Below are 20,669 nucleotides of genomic sequence, written 5' to 3'. Positions count from 1 at the left end.
CACTCACAAAAGTCTGAGTATTTCATTTTAACTTCTATAACTAGCATTCCACTTTGTTACTGAATAAAAAAATGACTTATTTTAGAAATATCGTTTTTTTTTCTTTAATTTTTGCAAAAAATTTAGTCGACGACGACGATAATTAGATATGGTAAGTATAAATGTTTGTGGGTAATCACAGATTGAATTTTAAAACAGGAGATAAGCCTAAAGTAACCGTCAAGTATAATGTAGCTGGACAACCGCAATGAATATATATTTATATTATCAGCGTCTATAGTAAATATCAGGAAATTGATGCATTTTGTTCTCTGTTACAACACCTAGGTGTAGACCTTCCACATCGTTTTTTAAATATAAATTGTTACTACAATGATTGATGTAGCACAAGCCCATATTCACAATCAAGACCGTAAACCTTGAATGAAAAAATCAATCAAAATATTCAGTTAGTTCCGAGTGCAATTTTCACTGAGCACCAAAAAAACCCCTATTTTTAACTTTCAAAATAATTGCGAAATTATCCAATAAACGCGTTGAAATTTTTACCTGGAGAATTACCCACTGTTTACCGGAAATTTCAAATTTTCTAGTCGGATGAAATCGACGGCAAAATAGTATCCAGAAAATTAATTTCCGCAAAAATTTCTAAAGGCGCTTCGTTAATATCCGGAAAATAAAAAAACAGCCCTAGAAATATATAACCTCTCGTATTTTTCGAGGCAATAATTTCAGCGATGAAATTTATTTATGGATGTTCCGATGGTACAATTATGAAGTCAACAATTAAGCACGAAATTTTATTTTGTTTATTGAAATTCCTATATCTTCTGTTTCTGGTCCCATTTGCTTTATAAAATTGCATACAAAGATACGAATTAGAGTTTTGTCTCAGTGTTCTATGTTTTCTGCTTAATTTTCTTTATAAAAAAATTGCCTTATCGTAAAAAGAAATGAAAAGAAAAAGAAAATTTCGTATAAGTTACATCACAGTATAGAGTACATATGATTTTGACGAGTTGGTTTTGGTTTCCATCAATGCGAGCAGACGTCCTGTTTATAAACAAATAAACAAATTTAGAACAAATAACAAAAAACAAAATGAAAAAGGTACATTAAAACCCCATAGGTATTTAAAGTATATAGTATTTTTGGCTGAATGTTATAAGTAGTCTTTTCTATATTGAATATCCACGCATTCATGAATTTCTTTTAGTACATTCAAAATAACCTCGTTTTGTGGTTCAGCATTCTTCTAACAGAATAAAATTAATTTCGTTTAGATTCATTTCAATTGGATTTTTTATAGCTACGGGAATTGTTTCCTCTGCGAACCGTGTTGCGAATACCGTTCCGCTGAATATTGAGCAAAATCCCTAATTTGTCAGTGAAATGAATTTTACGGTATCAGCAATTTCTCAAAAAAGGCCTCTGCTCGAAATTTTGCAGATATAAGAATCATTCAAATTCATAAATGAAATTATTTAAGCGATACAACCATACCTTTCGCTATAAAGCGGGACGGAACATTTGTCGGGTTACATCAGCAGATTTTATTCGTAATGATAAAGATGGAAGATAAATAAATTAAACGACACGTTATGAAACAGTTTCTGGTTAAAATCCAGAATTAATTGCGAACGTTTTAAAGTCTTTATAAAGGATGTCCCAAAATTAACCCAAGAATTGAATTTGCTGCCATTTTTCGGCGACCCTGAAACAATAAGAATTTGATAGCTAAGAATTTACGGTTAGTCAAAATGAAACATTATACATTAACGTGTTTTCGTTACTCAAAAAATATTTCAAAATAATGAAATTTTATACAAAATATTAACCTCGTCAACTGTAAGAAGGTCGACAGTCCAAAAACAAGCCGTTTAAATCTTAATATCGAAACAGTACGCGAGAGGGTTGGTGAAAACCCAGTATCATAATTTAAGCCAGCGTTGTGGACAAGAATTGCAAATATCAAAAAGCTCGCCATAAATGATCTATGTCTTCCTGCTTATAAAATTCCATTGTTACTGTTTGATGCGGATTTTGGGTTGCAGGCCATACAATGTGGAAAATAATGATGGTCAAGCAGTTACTGTTACTGGTGCTCGATATCGCGATATCGAAACTGAACGTTCTTAATGTTTCCAATATGTAATTTCAACAAGACAGTATCACGTGCCTGTTGTGAGTGAGTGAGTAAAATAATTCAATTACTCCATGAGATATTTGCTGGTCAAAACAGATCGGAATTGGCCCCTGATTTTATTCATTTAGATATTTTCTTATAGGGTTACTTGAAGTCAGCTTATGTTAACAAACCTACGGTCGCATGTGCATTACAAGAGGCCATTAAACGCTGCGTCGACGAAATTCAGCTACAATTATGGAGAAAGGTAATGACAAATTTCGAAAGAAGATTCTATATGTACCAACAAAGCCGTGGAAACCATTTTCTAGACGCTATTGCTATAACTAACTCGATCCTATGTACTTTATGGTTAATGAAAAACTGTATTTTATATTTAATTAAAATCTTGCGTTAATTTTTGAGACTTCCATTAGAAAACAATTTTAATAATAATGATTTAACAGCTATATTTATTTGGCGGATTCGATTTGATGGGCGCCATTTTTCAAAGTAATTGAGCTATTATTAATCATTTTCCAATAAGTGGAAGTGGATTCAAGACACGATTCTTAAATAATAAAGAATGAATGCGTTAATTAAAAAACTTCATTTCCAACTTTCCAAGAAATTATCAATGAAGGAGTGAGTAGCGTGGAATTCAAAAATTCCCTGCATCATTCGTTCCAGAACGTAGGAATTTTACGTCTGTTGCGAAATATCGAGGAGGGTAAATGTACCGGAAATTTGGCCCTTCACCTTATGGATCCCAAACATATACGGTGTCAGTTTCAACGAAATAGCTTTTAACTTTTAATGGTGAAAATGCGTAAAGATTAAATTTGAATGAATACCTTGTCACTGGCATAGGGAATAATAATAGATATCTGCAGAAGCATCCAATCACAAGCAAATATTTGCTGTTGTCATAAATCTGTAACTTCTAAAGTAAAATCTTTTATTCATACCGTAAAATTTTTCAAAAAAAGAAAAACCTGACGAAGTCTTGCAAATTAATGCTATTCTACTCAATCTGGCACTCATTTCTCGCGCTTTACCAACCGATACAATTAATAATATCATCAATAATACTGATACCAGATCCACCCAGCCATCAACGAGTCTGCGCTTGTATTTAAATTTACGAAAAGTATAAAATCGTCTGGAAGAAAACTAAGCCAGTTAACACAGTTAGTTGTAGATAAATGATCTTTGAAAGAAAGATGTACTAATACGGGGCAAATTGTATTTACATTACATTCATATGATATGCACTGAATGGATTGAATTTTGTGTTTTGAACACAATGGTGCTCAAAATTTTGTTGGCAAAAAAATAAAATTTCTTATAAAAAGATATCAAATTGAGATGGCAACAAAATAACAAATTATCTCTAAAGTTTCGTTAATTCCTTAATAGTATACTAAGCCACAAGTTGATAAACGCTATTTTACTCACGAGTGGAGCAACCATCAAAAGGGACAAACGTCAAAATATCACTAAAAACATCCGGTCGTCTCAAACCCATGATTCATTTACCAGAAACTCCCGAAGTGGCTCGCAGCAATGAATAATAAAGCTGTAGGAATAGGGAGTCGAAAAAAATGTTGGTCCCTGTCATTTTAATACGTTGCAACCTCCCATATCTCAGGGTCGACATTAAAAAAAATATATATTTCACAGGAGAATTGCCTTGCTCCGCTAGCAACCCGTGCTCCCAAAAGGAATTCGTACCAATTAATATAAAAAGATAATAAAAAAAAGCATACAAATTTAGACGCTACCTACGCATCTTCGGTGTACGCATTGTGTTAAGAGATAGAGGGAGGGTGGCAAAAAAAAGGAAACGTACTGAGTAAAGTCGGAAAAGGACTAGATTTATCACAGCTGAGTAGTGGTCGCTGCAAATACTAACATTTAAAAAAAAATTGAACAATAAATTTGAAAAAATAAAACAAGTGATTTTGGATAGACGCTTACGAACAAAAAAAACAAAAGAAATAATGTCCACTATTTGTGACAGATTTTTATTCCGCTGTCATTGTGCACACGAAGAGAAGAAAAGTACTTATAGGTTAAGCGCTCCCCCTTCTACAGTACAGTCCAGTATGAGCTGATCCAAAGGCTACCTCCAAAAGATCTGCACTTACTCTTTAAAGTTTAGTAAATTATATCACATTAGGGAAAAAGAAACAACACAGAACGCTTAAAATTAAACGAATTGCTTATCTGCTCTCCTTGCGTTGTGGACCACAAGAGCAAAACGACCGTTCGCCACCAAGGCAGGGCAGGAACACGAATAGTCAGAACAAGAAGATGGCGAAGAAGAAGAAAAAAAAGGAAAAAAAAAGTGGACTAGGAAAAAAAATACAGAAGAATACTGAACGAAAGGTAGATTGAGGTAAGCCTTGAGTCCAAAAGAAATAATTAGTTGATGATTTTATTTACTAGTCCATGGCTTTGGTTATGGACACACAGATACAAACTACGATTGCTTGCGGTATTGTAGTCACACACATACTGAGCGATCAGATGTTTTCAGTAGATTTTAGCCAAGGTATTTTAACGTTTGTTACTCAATCGTATCAGCTTAAAGTATCATTTTGTGATCCAAATAGTTACATATTCATGTCAATATCTTTCAAATACTAGTCAAAAAGGCGTCATCGGGCATTACAGTAACGCAAACCTTTATAAACCATTTGATATCGATGTAAAACCCCCTTTCTGAGTCAAATAGTTGCCCATTTCGATAAGATCCCAGTCAGAATCTGCTTTTTCGCCTCTTATTGCACCGAAATCTAGCTTAGAAATGCACTGAAAATCCCTCCTCTTGCAGTTTTGCAAAAAGAAAAGGTATAGTATGCAACAACTTGATTAACTTCAGTCACACGTATATTAAGCACTGGTCCGTCTCGTGCCAAATCAAACTCTTTACATAATATATTAATTGGTGTTTTTTTTTCGATGTATTGAAGTTTAAGTTGCAATAAAACAACGATGGATTATTCGATTGACATAAATTTTATTTATCCGAAAGATAATCTTGTGGCATTACATTTTAAATATGATTTCTGGCATATGACCGCCACGGCTGGCGCGGATGTAGTCCAATCTGGACGTCCAATTTTCGAAATGGTCAAGCGTTTGTGGCTTATCCGCATAGACCAATGACTTTACATAGCCCCACAGAAAGTAGTCTAGCGGTGTTAAATCACAAGATCTTGGAGGTCAGTTCACAGGTCCAAAACGTGAAATTAGGCGGTCACCAAACGTGTCTTTCAATAAATCGATTGTGGCACGAGCTGCGTGACATGTTGCGCCGTCTTGTTGAAACAAAATCTCCTGCACGTCATGGTTATTCAATTCAGGAATGAAAAAGTTAGTAATCATAGCTCTATACCGATCACCATTGACTGTAACGTTCTGGCCATCATCGTTTTTGAAGAAATACGCACCAATAATTCCACCAGCCAATAAAGCGCACCAAATAGTCAGTTTTTCTGGATGTAACGGTGTTTCGACATACACTTGAGGATTAGCTTCGCTCCAAATGGGGCAGTTTTATTTGTTGACGTAGCCATTCAACCAGAAGTGCGCTTCATCGCTAAACAAAATTCGCTTATGAAAATCGGGAACAACGGCAATTTCGTTTTGGACCCATTCGACGAATCTACGCCTTACTTGATGATTGTTTGGCTTCAATTCTTGCACGAGTTGGATTTTGTAAGCACGTATACCAAGATCCTTCCGCAAAATCTTCCATAAAGTGGATGGACACAGATCCAATTCCTGTGTTCGATGGTAGGCACCGTACGGCGTCTCCGGCGATGCTAGTTATCAATAAGAGTAAACGTGGTGCGAAAATGTTCCATGGTTAATCGAATTAACTGCTCTGATGGACGTAGTGCGCGATACGTATTCCGCACAGAACCATTATTTTCGAAATAAAATTGCACTATTTGCAAGCGTTGTTCACGCGTGAGTCTATTCATGGTGAATTGCCAAACCAAACTGAGAATAAATCACTTGACTGCTGTTAAATCGGTCGCCGTCTTGAACAGTAATGCCAACTTAAAGTTCTATAAATTGAAAAAAAAAAAAAACGCCCATTATTTGCGACGTTGTTGAAAAATATACCAGTTTCTATTCCGTTTTTAAATTACCATATACCATAAAATTATATTTACTGCTCCATAAGGATAACTGAACGGAGAACTGCATTTGGATCAGTATAAACAATGAGGATCTCTTTTTTTGTTTGCCGCTTAGCCGAAATTGTTGCATCTACTCGTCTTTTTGTGATCGGCGTAAATCTACTAAATTTCCCGATAAATCGAGGATGTACTTTGCGCAACAATTGGGGTTATAGGTATTAACCTTAATGCGATTCGAAACAAAACACTCGTAAAGAAGCCAGTGTTTAAGTTAGTTTATCGCCACATAAAATTACTGTAAACCGAGAGAAACGAGAATTTAAACTAATAAAGCCAATTGTGAGATGAACGGTCTCAGTGGCTTCTACTTTCAACCTGATATAGTCCCTGCTAATAGATGGCTGATAAGGAGAAAATACTACGATAATCTCGTTGTGTTAACATTTCTGACCATGCTTTTCTTGCAGTTCAAGTTGCCGATGTAGGTAGCGCGCCGGTCGATTTCGGTTAGTTTCTCAACCTTAACAGGAGAGATATCTTTGCATTAAAAACGTTATTTGGCCCGGACTATAGTGTTTACATCGAATCTAAATGAAGCTCGCACGTCACGGGATGATTTTTCTAAACTTACTAAGATTACGTGTAGATTGTGAAATACCGCGCCTACGATAGTAAAAAATAAAAAACTTAGACGTAACTTGATTTTTTATTTTTTTTTAAATTTCAAGCAGTTGCTAGTATATTGATTATGGTGGGTTTAAGAACGAAACTGGATGTTATCTCTCAATTTACAAGATTTAACCTGAATAATTGAAAATATGGTTAAAATGAAATTAAAATTAAATTAACTTTAGTTTTGATTATGAAATAAAACTACAAGTTCTTGAGTCTGTTCTGTTTGAAGCTGCCTTGGCATTCAATATGGTTTCTACAAGGGTAGGTCGATTTTGACTAATCTCGTCCGTTCAGAGAACCTATGAAGCAATGAAGAATGGCCGTGACGTTGCGTTGGTCTTACCGCCTTTTCCAAAGCGTTTAACAATGTTCATCACCATATGTTGACTATTATATAGTTGGACATTTCGGTCTGCAGGGAAGGCTTCTTATTATTATGTGCAAGATAGGACTAGGTATGTCGCTTTTAATGGAATAATATGAGTTTGCTTGCTCTTTGTTTTATTTTTATATGATATAGGACCTTATTTTATGGACCTTCACGGTACGTATTCATTGTACTCTAATAACGTGAAGTAGCCTTTAGACATATCAAATCTGCCGACAGCCTTAGACGGATTTCCTGAGCACAGAATCTTAATCGCCTCCACTTAAATGTTGATACACGTCACTAAATAGTTTTTCCTTTGCTGGACCCCATGAGGAATCCAAATATGAATTTTAAATTAAACAATATACAATCAAAACATATTACGTAGTTAAAAGTTTAGAAGTTGTTCTGTGTTCTAAACTGACATTCGAGTCCCATATAGAGGCTATCATATGGAATCCACTGCGTAATTTAAAATTTCTGAAGTATTCGTGAACAGTTTGGAGTCCGATGTACCATATTTACGTCAATCGAATGAAGAGTGTCCAAATAAAATTCATAAACGCTCTTAATTTTCGTTTCGCTCGTATAATGAAAACTTATATCATCCCTTGCAATCATTGAAGTCCAGAAGCCAGTGCTTTGATATTTTCTTTATTTACAAGGTAATAAACTTATGGATTTTGAGTTGTATGTAAACTATATGCTCATTAACGCTAGCACTTATGCCCTTCGGAAAAGACTAACTTTCCTTGTGTACATTGCAATGAGATTATACAATAATATGGTAAATAATGGAAATAATAATAATTAGATAATACGAGTCATTAAAAAAATTATTAGGAAATAAATTTCTAAAACATTTCACTGAGATTGCTCTTCGCGTATTCAGCGGATTTGTTGTCAATTTTTTATGTTAGAATTTTTTTTGCCAATTATCTAATTCCTGTTGCTCTATACTCGGTCTGCTTCACGCAGGTGGTTGAATAACGTTGCTGGTATAAACAAATAAAGAATTAAAAAAAAATTATTAAAATAAAATAAATGTAATGGAAACTCGTAATGAATATAAGGTTTTATTGAATGTGATTTTTATTTGACTTGCCAGCCATTTGGGTTGAAAAGCATAACACTAAAAAAAGCATAGAAAACAGTTCCGTATTTCAAAAAGTGAACAATTTAGTAACAATTTATTTATAGAAATGTAATTACCTGTCGACCATTCCTTCAGAATTGCCATAAATGGTTACCGATAATAAATAGATCATAAAATCAAAACGAATATGCGGTTAGCATTCAGAATAATATGTGAAAAAGCATCGAAGTCACATAGCGATTTACCTGAAAGGAAATCGTTAGTTATAGTCTACACAATATGGGAAACACTCCTCGAGGTGTTTGTAAACGTATTACTCAAGTTGTGGAAGTTATATTAAAGCTTGCCTACAAACTTTCGTCGGTAGGCACGTGGGGGTTAGAAGTTATATTAATTTTTCAAACCCAACTAAACAACCTAAACTTAAGATTCAGCTTATTCATTCCAATGTAGTTTCAAGTGATCTATATCTTGTATAAGGAAGACTTGAATTAGCAATCTGAAGGGAAAACTCACTTAAATACAAAGTCGAAAATGAATGACGCTGTCTGTGTACAGTGTACAGTGTAGTACAGTAAAAGTATAATATAAAATATATATAAAAGTATATAATAATATAGTATGCAACAAGTTCAGAAACTACTGCAACCACTCTTTTATGAAGACTCGGTGCACTATAAGCTTCATTTTGTATTATCTAAGATGCTAAAACCGCATGGCGCCTCATGTGTCCAGTTCGAACTGGTTCAATGCAGTCAGTTTCTATTTCGTAGAAGGCCAAGTTTTTGTCTGCCATTGCTTTGTAATTGAGAAAAAAATTCAATTCAATTTCAAATTTTATACCCCCAGAGATTATCACTGAAATATCTTGTTCAGAAATTTACCTCGTGAGTTTTTGTTAAAGTGGTAACTCAATGGTACAAGCACAACGTAACAGAGAGAAAGAAAATTTTCATTCCAGCGCAAAGCTCGCGCCGTTGAAATAATTTGAGGCGAATAAATTAAGTCTACCCGCATTACCAAATTTTGCAGAATTTAATTTAGTCGTTTTTGGGATCCAAGCCGGCGAATTTTCTGGCTGTTGGCTTTATTGCGCACAAATTTTCAGCCAACTCCAAGGTCTAATTTTAAAACTTTAAAATTAAATAAAAAGCATAGACAACGCATCCTGTGTTGGAGCTTAATGAATGAGAAGAAACCAGCACCCAAAAATTATATAATCAAAATATTCTAAATTCATAAAAGTTGTATTATCCATTACAGAATGTTTTTTAATTTTTTTTGTGTTAATATATAAGAAACAAGTAGAAGTTTTCTGTTTAATATTTTTTAATCTTCCTTCAAATATTTTTGTGCATTAATGTATTTTGAATTAAACAATATGTTCTATGTTACAGTAAGAAATGATATTTTTGGTATGTAAAGCAATATTTCACCACATAATAATTTATCAATACTATAACTAACAAGTTTACCAAGAATTAAAACTATAAAATGTTGCTGCACAGACTTGCCTATTGATTTCATTGACATGCATTTTTTTATGCGCAAAATTCGTTTTATATACGGGGTGATCCCTAATAAATATGCCAAAAACAAATCCTAGCTTAAACTAGTGAAAATAAGGATTTTGAGCCGAACCTCCTGAAGTTGTTTCTGAGATATCGACAAAACAACATGGACTCGCTATTTTATGCCATAAATTTAAATTAAATTATGATAGAGAGATTATTTATAAATAAAAAAGATAGACTATCATTACTTCGATTAAATATATCGTTTTCGAGATATTTGAATTCTAATTAAAAACTCAGTTTAGTTTATACTGATAATATAATAATTTCCCTATTCGTTTAGCATCTTAAACAGTGTTTTGATTTAACCAGAGAATTTTAAATTGTTTTTGTCTCTATCACCAACGTGCTATATCTAAATATTAATTTTCCTTTTTATAAGAATACGTTTCTACACAAAAATATACCAATACATCATATTTTCGTATAAAGCAAATTAAAAAATTTTGGGTTCAAGATCAAAAGTTACCCACAGGGGGATTAAACAGATTCGACTATTTAGGCAAGAATTTGCCACTTAGCAAAATAACTAGCACACCAATATTAAATAATAAAATGAGTTGAAAAAGAAAGTAACTTTGTCGTTTGTTGAATATTTTTGCAGTTTTGTCGGAATTTTTAATATCGCTGTGGATCTTAGTAGTACAAGATGATTAGAAAATAAAATTCGTGGTTAAAAGTCGTTCCGAATGAAAAATCCCTGCAACGATTCCATAATCTATCGAACAAGTTCCGATTGAGTTCTAAATTTAAAACGCCTTCTCGTGAAACAGAATTTTTAATCCAGAGTGGTAATTTTCAACACAGCGAACGGCATGCGCTAGTATTATGAATACGAAAGGGTTCAAATTTATGGATTAATCAATATCAATAAATCTAATAAAATATGTTTGGACAAGGATTTAGGTTAATAAAGGTTCATTTGTGTCTTGTGTCTTTTTTTCAAATTTTGGCAGTTTTAGATTAATTCCATTTGATTATATCGACACCGAATTTCCCGTTAACCTTTTCCGAAAAACGGCGCATTTATCACGAACTCGAGAAAACGCTGATTACTAATGGAAGTGTTGGAACTCGGCGATTTTTTTCATGAAAAATTTAACAAAGCAAACGTCTAGTTTATCTACAGCTAACGATGTTATCACTCCGTAACTCGATATGAACATCCGCCTCGAGAAAAGTTATAATAAAACTATTTTGTGTAAGTATTGGTACTTTAAATTGACTCCTGCAAAGTTCCCGACAAAGTTTAAAAACCAGTAACGAGTGTGTCGTTTATAAACTCTTGGAAATAAGTAAATACTTAAAATAACTTTGGCATAATAATAATATTTTTAAACCTCGACGTTTCGGCGTTCGAAAACTGTAATTAATTAATAGCCGCTAAATTTACCATCACAACAAAATGTTTCTATACAATTGCATTTACTTTCGTGTTTTTCAAGTAGGTCTCTTTGTTGAATATAACGGAATAACCTTAACAAAGTTTTTATCTTTTTTGGTAAAAATAGCCATTTTTGCGGAGCGCACCTATCCAATTTACCATGGTTGTTAAAAACGCAGAGGAAGCGAAATTTGGAACTCAACAGATACTGAAATAGTTACAGGGATTTTTCATTCATTCAGAACGAATTGTATTTTTTGCTACATTTTCTTTTTAAACGATTTCACACACTTAGCTCGTTTTCCCAGAACATAGAGAGATGGCATATTCTATGAAAATGCTGGCGTAAAAATAGATATGTCGAATTGGCGAATTATCAGCAGCCATATTGACAGTTGGGCGCGGCTAAGGCTTATTGGTTGGTTTGAAATGACGAGTGTTCCTGTACTATCAGCATAAGTAGAATCATTTAAATAGAAGAGGAATTTCTGGCGTATTTTATCAAACTGCTAGAAAATGATAGAAAAACGACGATCATATTTTTACTTCAAAAATTGCGCCGGGCAGTTTGCACGTGCACGCGTTATTACCAACAGCAACCATGAACCCTGAAAACGTAGCGGATATGCCTGTAAAAATGCGAGACCTCACGGCACTAACACATTTTGTCGACATCGTGGCCCCTGAATACTTAATGGTCGATAAAAGTGGTTTATTTTTTGAAGACTCTTTAGTATTCATAACGTGATCAAAGATATCGCAACCATTATCTGCTATGCAAATTGCTTTAGTTTTATACACCAACACGCTTGCCAAATTACTATTACTGCCAAAAGCAGAAGCGTATCGTTATCGACAACATTTATATTAAAACATTAAGTAAAGTCCACCACCAAGAGCACAAACGCCAGCATGGGTGGATAATATAGTGGCCTAAGAACGGGAAAAATTTTCACGCACTTAACAGAGCAATTAATGAGTCCATTAACGAGGCCATATTTTGTGAAAATACTGCGGCAAGAAAGCCAAATCGAAACTGAGTTAAAGACTGTTGAAGGTCTTGTTAGTTGACTTGAAGTGACAGGTTCCTGTATTATTAACATAGGCGGGACCTGTATATATCTAGTGGCCATATGTAAAAAGGCCGGTCAGATTAACTTATAAACTCATACACCCACGTCTATTATTAATATCAGCGGCAATAGAGTTATTACACGAGACCGTGTAAGTAATTGGACTGAGGTGACTTTTACTTGATGAAAATCCATTTAACACAATCAAATTAGAACAAAAAATATTCAGCAGGTACAGAGTAAAATACGAACCAGTTTCAGTGAAGCTCTGAAGAAGCCAACAGGATGATTGGCGAAACGTCAGCAAGTTCAACTCAGCAAAAACCGACTCAGGGGGAATCTAGAAGTTTTGTAAAAAGTATTTTGTTTGTTGTTTATGATTCCTGTAATATTCGACAAATGGTTCATGTTGTGTAACTGAGATCAAGATATTAATCTAGACGTCGCCTTTTGGGATATAAGTATGTAAGTAAATTAGTTTTTCTAAAAACCGTCTGTAAAATACCCAATTACGCACCGATCTAGAGTGCGGGAAACGTCACTTTACTACGTCAGTTTCGTTTCCCACGAAGCCGAGCCAATTCGGACATTTCCGGAATTTTAACGCACGGGTTTGGGAGCAATCGGATGATTTCGGATTTTTTCCACGCCTTGAATTTGACATTTGTCAATTATGACCGCCATATCATGTGTTGTTTTGCGAAAATGTACCCAAAATCTAACGGTCGTAGAAAAAGTATAGTATGCAACACGTTCGGTAAATTTTTTAATTCACTCGTTTATTAAACACTCGCTCTGCTGGGCTCAAATGCAGTTTACTGCGCTTGTTGCATAATTTACTATTGCATTAAGTAACTTTGTCAAAAATTTTATGCAAGAATTTAAAAAATCTTAAACTGTTGTCATTACTATGTTAGAGTCAATAGTTGGCGTTGATTCAAATTGACGTCACTAATGTCCCTTAACTTTGGAGGGTGCAAGTTACAGTCTCATTAAGTTAGAAAACCGTTAGACAAAAATTTCTTTAAAGTTGATAGGACCCAGATATCAACAACAATGCTTCCAAATTTAAATATATGATAATTTGAGTTGTAAGAAGAAAAAATCAAAACTTCGCTACGAATTCGAGAAAATGTCGGGCCGCTATGATGCAGTACCTTGCGAAATTAACTATGTTATCGAACAAGCAAATATTGATACCTTGTTTATCGTGAGCTATTGGTAACAAGTAACCATTAGCATTATCTTCACGTGACAATACATTATAAACGTTTTGTAGCATGTTTGCGGGCAGGTAGCGCTATTACCTAATTACCTATGACGTTTTAGTTCTTTTTCATCAATGATATCTTGCTAACGAATTGCGCTCTTAGTGTAATAACAAAAATTTCCGTATCGCGCTATAATAGAGCATAGTTACCGGGCTGAGACTCTAAGTAGCGGTCTTTTTTATTAATTATTTTTTTAAGGCACGTAACTTTGTGTATGTAATTCAGCAAGTTTGATGTGGCGTCTAGAAATGAAATAAAATACTGAATGTTGAATAATACGAAAGCCACCAGACGGTTTTTCCAAAAAACAATCAAATAGATCCTTCTTAAATCAGCAACTTTTACAGATGAGGATTTCGTATTTGAAATTATCACAAAAACCTCCAAAAGAAGTCGAATTTGGCCCGCCCCGTACGAAATCCAAATTTCTCACCGAAAACGTCGTAAATGCATTTGAAATCTTGCAAAAGCGAAAGCACAAAAAGGCATTTACGTTATACAAACAAAATAAATCCCTTGCCGTACGATTTCGGCCTCAAAACCGCAACTTACTTTTGGATCGGATTTTTTTTGTCGAAGGCAAAATTCAAGTCAGAGGAGTCCCCTGGGTTTTAGGAAACAGCGGATATAACGGGACAATTTGAACTTACGACCAAAGTTCGCAGCCCTCAACTTTTCATTACACGTTATTGAAGTTTTCCGATTCTTTCGTACAACATAATAACCAATATACCGGACCCACTATCGAGCATCGTTTATCAGTTATTTTTAAGTTTTTATTTAAGTGTTTATTGGTATTGGTATTTTTCACTATTTTCTGGATTATTTGCTTACTGCTCCCCGCATAAACAAAAAGATGCTAATGTGTTCTTTATAACCAATAAAGTGCCCAGCATGTTTAAGTATTGTTTTCTGTAAGAAAGGAAAAGCGCGAAGTATAAGTTTTCAAACTTCATGCGTAAATAATGGGTTTCCAATATTTATTATTATTATTATTATTGTTATCAGACGTTTTATATTGTTAAAAGTTGAGTCGTAAACTACCGATGGTTAAAAAGAACACAAATCACAATTATGAAAAAATGTTTCAAAAATATTACCTATTATTTACCAAATATGGTGTAACAATAATAATAATACATTTATTGTTCGAACCATTGAAATTATATGTAATTAAGTAACCAAATTCAAATAAATGGATCGTCAACGATAAGTCTTCTCTGGGCAGTTATCAGATCCCGGTACTGATTAGAATTCAAAAAAGTTAGAAAAGTTGGTACATACACAGAATTTTGCACTATACATTATGCATTATCCGTTGTTATTTAGCTTCTAAACAAAAGAAGTGGAAACCTGAACAAAGGGCCACATATCCTGTAAGAAGTTGGGATCACAATAACTGCTTCTTGATATTGGTTTTAAACATTGAGTCATACCGATGAATATTAATAGTTTTCATTAGTTTAGTTAGTTAAGGTTAATATAAACGGCTGTATTATAGGGAATATGGTCTTTTAAATAATTCTTTACTGTGACGCGTTTTTCACATAGATTGAATGAGATGCAACCAGTTTTATAAAGGCCACTTCAGTCACAAGTTTTATTTTGCACTACCGCAGCTGTGAATCAATAGTCAGATTAAATTCGGAAAATTGCATGAATTAAATAATTATCATTTCCAGAAAGTTTTACTGAAAACTTATTGCGGTTAAGCTTTAAGAGTTGATCAGTTGCAATGTTAGAAAATAAATGATGAGGAATAATAAATTTTAATGTCATCCGCATAAACGTCATTGTTGGAGTGACGAAAAACACTCAAAAAGCTCAAGTACACAAGATCGGAGAATGTCTGCAGCTGATTGTAAACAACCTGTTCTGTCCGACAAAATATAGCCTTAAATCCTTCGAGCACTTTCACATAAACAAAGACACCTCAAATGCCTTAATAAAGTTCAACAATATCTAAAAATGTAGCCTATAACGTCTAACATATCACTCTAATAAGTATGATCAGTAATAAAACCGGTTTGTTTGTCAGGAGGAATATGATTTAGATTTAAGAAGCTTAGCATTTCTTTGTTCATACTCCTTTAGATGAAACAGATAATATCCTCGCTTCCAGATATAAGGACCAGATAAAAGGTAAGTACGAGTTTGGAATAGACTCATTATGTGATGCAATATAAGGACCGCAGAATACCTTTAGTGAAACTTATCAGGAATGGATACGACTTGTCAAACTTCAAACACCAAAGCCGAGTGACCTCTAGTCACGTCGAACTATTATAAAAGTAGCGGCAACAATTTTTACATACGACGTACTCGATACAATTCACGAATACTTAAAGATTTCGTAGGGTTCAGGAATTTTGTTTGATTAGGTACATTTGGTTCACATTATTCTACTGAATGTGTAATTGCAAGTTAACTCAATGATATTGTAATTGGCTTGTGCCTTGTCACTTACCCCGAATGTAAAACACCGGCATTGAATTCAATCTTTATTGTTACGTCACAATTACTGGCATTACAAACCGATCGGATTGCACAATGCAAAGTGGCTTCAAACTGGAGATAAACACATTAGAGAAAATGCAGATTATTTATGCCATTCGAATATCGTTTTATTGTATTGGATGTTTACCGCGGAAAATACTCTTAATTTATTGCTGTTTGTGGGTTTCGTCTGATAATAATTGAACTGATATAAATTGATTAATCTAAATCTCCGCTCCCGAATAGATTTTGCGTTAATGACTACAGCAATAGAAATATTTTCATTCAAAAGTATCAGTTTCCATATGCGCATAATTCCGAGATTTAAACCATTGAGATTTTATTTTATTTTAAGTTAATTAATTAAGTTAATTATCGGGCAACGTTATGAACTGTACCAAAGGAATTATATCCAAATGAAACGACAACTTATTCATAAAATAAGTCCAACTTGGCAGCCAAAATAAACAAACATTTATGAATGTTTTTTTTTTTCGGTATGAAAACTGAAAGTACGGTAATAGTAACTGACCATTCCACGTACTAAAGAGCACAAAATCATTTTATATAACTATTTAATAAATATTTGGAAACAGGACACTTCGCAGATCCCAAAATTCTAAAAATCAGCAAGAACAATGAAGCAAATTCGACATCTAAATTTTAAATATCAAAAATCATTTTTAAATCAATCAATGTCAACTAAAATTCTGTATCTAAATCACCACAGGACCATCCTTTCATCAAAACATGTTCTGGGATAGCACCAATTCACTTAAACGGATTCATTTCAGTTTTTGCTACTAGTTTACCTAACATACCATCTGTTGATTAGTTTTGCTTCTTCTGCGCACCACTTTAACCTCTTTTTATCAATACCTATCCAAAACAATATCAAATTTTTGCAGGTATTCATCACATTTACTCTGATAGTCCTGAAAGGAATGTATTATGTTCTGTGATACCCTTTTAGAATTCTTTTTTATAAATAATTGAGTTAATATTCTATCCAGTGACTAGTTTTGATTTAGGGGTAATTTTTTAAGTTCACATTTAAGTTCAGTTAACATAACGCTCTACAATAAATACTGTCTGTCCCATAAAAGGATTTAAAAATGTATTTCAATATATTGATTTCTTTTTAATATTTATTCTGGAGGAATAAATTAGGCGCCAGGCAATATTGAAAATAATATTAGGATATGGAAAATCGACAACATTTGCCAATTGACTGCTATTTCTCCTAATAAAATATAAAATAAAAATACCGACGGATTTATACGGTATAAGTTCGCATTTTTGAACAAACAAACATAGACATTCATCAAACAATATGTGACACCAGTAACAGTCCTTCGACCACTCCATAACGAAAAAAAAACTGAATTTCAATATCCTACTTTACAATTCAAAACATAAATTATTAGATTCGAAAATATGGATCGCGGAGGGACCGAAGGTTAGCTGGCATCGATACTCTCATATGAACCATAAGAATATATGAAAAATATGAAATGAAATTTATCAGAAATTTTTTAAACAAATTAAGTGTGTTTTTATAACATTGAAATGATTTGCTGCCTATGACAGGTGTTTCGTAAGTGTCATAGACAAACTGCACACTTTAGATAGCCATGTTTATAATGCGTATATAACATTCGACGTCCAATGAAAAAAAAATGCAAAATCAAGCATTCGGTATTTGATATGAAAAACCTTTGATCACAATAAACTTAATTGATTTCGGTTTATGCTGTTGTTTAGAAAACGAGATTGTTGATAATTATTAAACGTAAACGAGTTAAAATTATCGTCGAAAGGTCAACGCAACACGCATGCTTGTAATTGTCATCACATTAGAGTCAAATTCGCTCCTTAAAATAAACAGAAATTAAAAAAATTGATGGTTTTTTTGGCGGTCCTCACCGAAAACCAGAACCGAGAACGGTTAGCTTACCTTAGATATTCATTAATCCAAAAGTCCAAATGTTCCGCATCGTACGTGTAACTCTAAAAAAACGGTACTTGGTATAAGTGAAAGTTTGTCGGCAACTTTTCGCGACGCGGAAGCTCTGAATTTTCACTCGATCAGTTCGGTGGTAAGAGCGCGTTTGCCGCCAGAACCAGCAACAAAATCGTCACGTTGATGGAACGCATGCGATCTTGCCACACGCATTTTAACGCTCCAGAAAGAGGAGGAAAATTAGCTTGCCGACATTATGTTTAAAAAAATACCATTAAGGTGGGCTCGCAAAACACATTTTCTTAGGCATTTCTCTTATAAACTCACTGGCCTTTCCATTTGGTTGGTGAGTTGGGTTAGTTGTCAGTTAGTTATAAAATATTGATGAAAAAATAATCTGGTGCCGGAAAAAAGTTAAAATAAGAAACAGTCTTACTAAAAATGACTTAAATATAATATTTACTACAAGGAATTATATAATATTAAAATATTGAGACTACAATGCGCAGGTGAAAGCTATTTTTCTTAACTTTGTGCATATTGTGATTTGATGAAAAAAGTAGCCAAGTTTTTTACATGTTACATATAAAAAAACCATTAAGTTTCTGATATATAAACCTTAATATAATTTTTAATGGAACACCATGTATATTACAGTCGGCATAACTTCGCTTATAAAGATTGACCATATAATAAGCTATTGAATTTATTGAATGAAAAAACTATTTCAAATTAATCAAGCTATTGCTATTAAAATTGTAAACATTTTAAAAGTTGAAATTAGTAATCTTCAAGTGTATAATAAATTTCATTTTACAATATTAGAATATGATTTATAACTAGGTATTTCTATACTTATTAAATTAGTATTTAACTTTTATTAAGTAATTAAATCTGTGACCCTAAGAGTATACAAAAATGTAATTTTTTTAACCTCCACCAGTTGGACAATAAATTCAATAATTGCAAGTAAAGCCTGTTAAAGTAAATTTCGTCTAGGGCAAAAGAAAGGAAGATGTAATTTTTTTCTGCGTGTGTAAAGTACATACATCATCTTAAAAACGTTCATTGAAAATATTAAGGATAACATTCCAAATATCTGAGCATCCACCAATTGGAAAATAAATTTATTAATTTCTAGAAAAGCCTGAAAAAATAAAATTTGTCTAGACCAATAGAAAGAGAGATACATCATTATCGAAAATTCTCACCGATGATAGAAGTCCGAGAATATTTCGTATCATTTAATAACAATATTATTATGATTACATTTTGAAGGAAAACAAAACCATCAGACATTTAAACTTAATACATTTGTAAAGTAATTCATTCCCATTTACTTCAATCCGAATATCCCTGGAATGTTCAAATTCAATTGTCCAGAAATTTATAAATCCATATGTCCCATATTGGTTACTAATCTCATATAATTTTATTTACTATAATTTATATCTAGGTATTTATTAACTCACTTATGCATGCATGAAACTCACTTTTAATACGCAATCAAATTGAATTTTTAGAGCCTCCACCAATTCAACAATAAAAACAATAATTCCAAGAAAAGACTGCAAAAATTAACTTTCTCTAGAACATTGGGAAGATAAACGAGGTTCCTTTCTACGTTTGTACATCATTACATCATTACACAAACGAGAAATGTCAGGAAATTTTTCTAAATATCTAAGCTGTCTATACCCTCAATTCGTCCAATCATCCTGATCTGCGAATATTTTACAATCAAATGTTCAGTTTTACAATTTAAAGTGAATCAAGAGTTTCAAATATTGAAGCTTAATCTTTAAAAAATATTTGCTCACAGATACTTCAATCGAAATATCTACGGAAAGCTAAAATTCATTTCATTTTTCCACTCTATGTATATAAGAGGATTGTCCTGTGAGGGGAATCGTATTTCCCTGCTATTTTTGAAAACAGCACAAAAATTAATCAATGATGTGCGACGGATTGTTAGTGATTGGGGATAAAGTTGCGTGGGAGAACAGTGGGTTTAAGAGATAAGCAAAACACGACGATATTAGATATGGCAAATTAACTGGTATTATAATAAATGAACCCGAGTTATTGCTTATATTAAAAACAATCGGAATCTTAACAAATTAAAGTTGTCTTCGATAACGGAGCATTAATTTAAGATATATTCTTCGGAAATAAAGTTTGGTTCATTCATATTAGTTTGTTTTGCAAATTGTGTTGATTAAAATGGAGCTCAACCCGGATTACCATTAACATAAGAAACCAATTGCTAAATTTTTGCAATAACTTTATATCTCATAGAACTAAGTATTCTTACCTAAAGAAAATGATAAGTAAACAGGCGAATCTAAAAATAACCTGCATCCGTCTTATCAACAAAGTTTATTTAGTGACAAGTCGTTCAGTTTTCATTCGGAAAATGTATCCTATCCTTTTATAATACAATTGGATATTTTTTAGTAATTTTAGTAATGGGGAAACCAAGAGT

At 33.2% G+C, this 20,669-nt stretch overlaps 1 protein-coding gene across 1 annotated transcript in view; it reads right to left on the bottom strand.

Moving 5' to 3' along the window:
• The window catches only part of LOC132698314 (uncharacterized), an 83,475-nt gene extending 65,153 nt beyond the window's left edge, over positions 1 to 18,322 (bottom strand). Inside the window, exon 1 of the mRNA XM_060664309.1 lies at positions 18,179 to 18,322. The gene's annotated coding sequence lies outside the window, so the exon portion shown is untranslated. The remainder of the gene's footprint in view (positions 1 to 18,178) is intronic.
• Between the last annotated feature and the right edge of the window lie 2,347 nt (positions 18,323 to 20,669).

This window comes from Cylas formicarius, unplaced genomic scaffold (assembly GCF_029955315.1).
Source record: "Cylas formicarius isolate icCylForm1 unplaced genomic scaffold, icCylForm1.1 PGA_scaffold_2__14_contigs__length_35257938, whole genome shotgun sequence".
NCBI lineage: Eukaryota > Metazoa > Arthropoda > Insecta > Coleoptera > Brentidae > Cylas > Cylas formicarius.
This window is presented reverse-complemented; position numbering and strand designations above follow the sequence as displayed.